Source organism: Mandrillus leucophaeus, unplaced genomic scaffold (assembly GCF_000951045.1).
Source record: "Mandrillus leucophaeus isolate KB7577 unplaced genomic scaffold, Mleu.le_1.0 Scaffold873, whole genome shotgun sequence".
NCBI lineage: Eukaryota > Metazoa > Chordata > Mammalia > Primates > Cercopithecidae > Mandrillus > Mandrillus leucophaeus.
The window spans coordinates 555,907-558,122 of NW_012109508.1; the positions used below are offsets into that span (position 1 = coordinate 555,907).

At 37.0% G+C, this 2,216-nt stretch overlaps 1 protein-coding gene across 1 annotated transcript in view; it reads right to left on the bottom strand.

The window, feature by feature from the left end:
- Positions 1-2,216, bottom strand: part of TTC23L (tetratricopeptide repeat domain 23-like) — a 78,858-nt gene that overhangs the window by 62,586 nt on the left and 14,056 nt on the right. The window lies entirely within an intron of this gene.

The following is a 2,216-nucleotide window of genomic DNA, read 5'->3' on the forward strand; positions in this document are numbered from 1 at the left end:
CCTCTATAAACATTTCGTAAGTACCTCTAAAAGATACGGACTTAGAAACATAACCACAAAATCATTATCTCATCAAAATATTAACAATAATTCCTTAAAATCAAATATCACAGAAATCTAATTTTTAAAATAGTTTGACTGTCCACATTGTGAGATCAGTCTCTTTCCATCTGTAGGTTACCTTTCCATCTCTAATTCTTTTTCTTACAAATTATTTGAAAAAGCTGAGTCATTTGGTCTAGTATTTACCACAGACATAAATTTTGATGACTGCATCCTCATGGGATCTCATCATGTCCCTCCATTCTCTGTTCTGCCTTTATAATAGTAGTTGGGTTTAGAAGTTTGGTTAATTTCAGCTTTGAATTCTTTTTTTTACAAAATGACTTCATGGTTAGTGGTATGTTCTTCCAGCAGAATACATCTACTATCTGGTTGTTTTTTCTTTTTTTCTTTTTCTCAGATATTAGGAAAACTACATGGAAAATTAACAAAAGATTATAAAATGCAAATATATATTTCTATCATTCCTTCTTCATACATTAGCTGGAATAATTCTATAAAGAGAATTTCTCCTCCTCTACTCTTTGGTTACCCAATAGTACAGTTCATATTGGAAAGGCAGGACACATGGTTTATCCTTGCCCTTTCTTTACTAGCTTTCAGAAAAATGAATTTGTTCACTCGCATCCTCTAATTGTGACCAAATAGCTTGTTATTATTATTAGAAACTTATGGATTTTTAAACATATTTTATGTGTTTATATCTTAAGATGTAAATTAGATCGTGACTTTCCTATTCAAAATCCTCCAACAGCTTCCCGCTTTTTCTTCTTAACAGAATTCAAAGTCCTTACCATGGCTTCCAAGGTTCTGCACAATCTGACCCAACCCCAATCACCTCTGGACTTCATTTTCTACCACTCTCTCCTCCTACTCCATCTGCTAGAACTATACTGACCAGAGGTTCCTGAACATCACCAACTAACTTCCAATGCAGGGCTGTGCACATGCCGCTCCCTCTGCTCGGGACACTCTTCCATGTCATTCACTTTCTCATTCCATTTTCACTTTTCTTATCAACAGGCCTGTTTTGGCCACCTTATCTAAAATAGATGCCACTTCATCACTCAATATCCCATTACCTATTTTACTTTTTCTTCATAGCACTTATTTCTATCTAATATTGTATTAGCTATTATTTTTGTTTGTCTATTATCTCCCCGAATAGAAGATAAGTCCCTTGAGGACAGAAGTTTATTCCTCATGTTCAATGTTATCTGCTCAGTACACACAGGTGTAACACGTTCCGTATTTGCTGAATGAATCATTTATTAGCAAGGTTAAAGATGGGTTGGGGGAAATAATCCTCTACCCCTATAGAAGTGACAGGTACAGCTCTCTAAGAAATCACCGAACTGCATCTTCACGTCATATATTTCAGTGACTTTACAAACACAGCCAATATGGCTGGACCAGTCGATATGGTCAGGCATTTTTTTCCTGGTAAAGTGAAAATAGCACTTCAAGGAACCAAAAAGCTAAAGTTTCAGCCCTGGTTCTAATGTTTGTTTACTGATTGTGTTGCTTTGGGGCAAGTCACTTTGATCTCAGCTTCCTTTTCTGAGATTTGGAAACCTGTATCATCTACCTCATGGAGTTACTGTAAGGAAAAAAAAAATAGTGTCAAAATGATTCAGTGTTGTTAAGTGCGATCTAAATGTAACCCGTTTGAAGAATAATGTACAGGTAACTGAAGTAACCCATTTAAAGAGTAATGTTAGATAAGATACAGCAGTACCATACGTGATTCCAAGGAATACACTCCTTCCTGATTCCTGTCTCCTACTCAACTTCATGTTTTACCTGAACCCTGCTCAAATATACAGAAGCAAGCAATGGTAGAAGGAAACTTCCCCTGATGCTTCCAAAACATCCATTTAGTCAGCATTTTTTAGAGTTCACCACGGGCTCACCACAGCAAATACTAAGTTCTCTTTCGAAGAAGAAGCATCATGCCATGAAAAAATCACTAGAATGGAAGACCAAAGCTTTGGCTCTGGACATTGTATATTCACCCTCGAACTCCTTGACTCGGAAAAACTGGGACAACCAATATGGGCTCCAGATGTCATCCCAGCACTACTGCTGCTGATGTGGCATCCCCTGCCCTTCAGGGCTAGGAGTACTGGGTTGGGTTTGATTAAAAAAAAAAA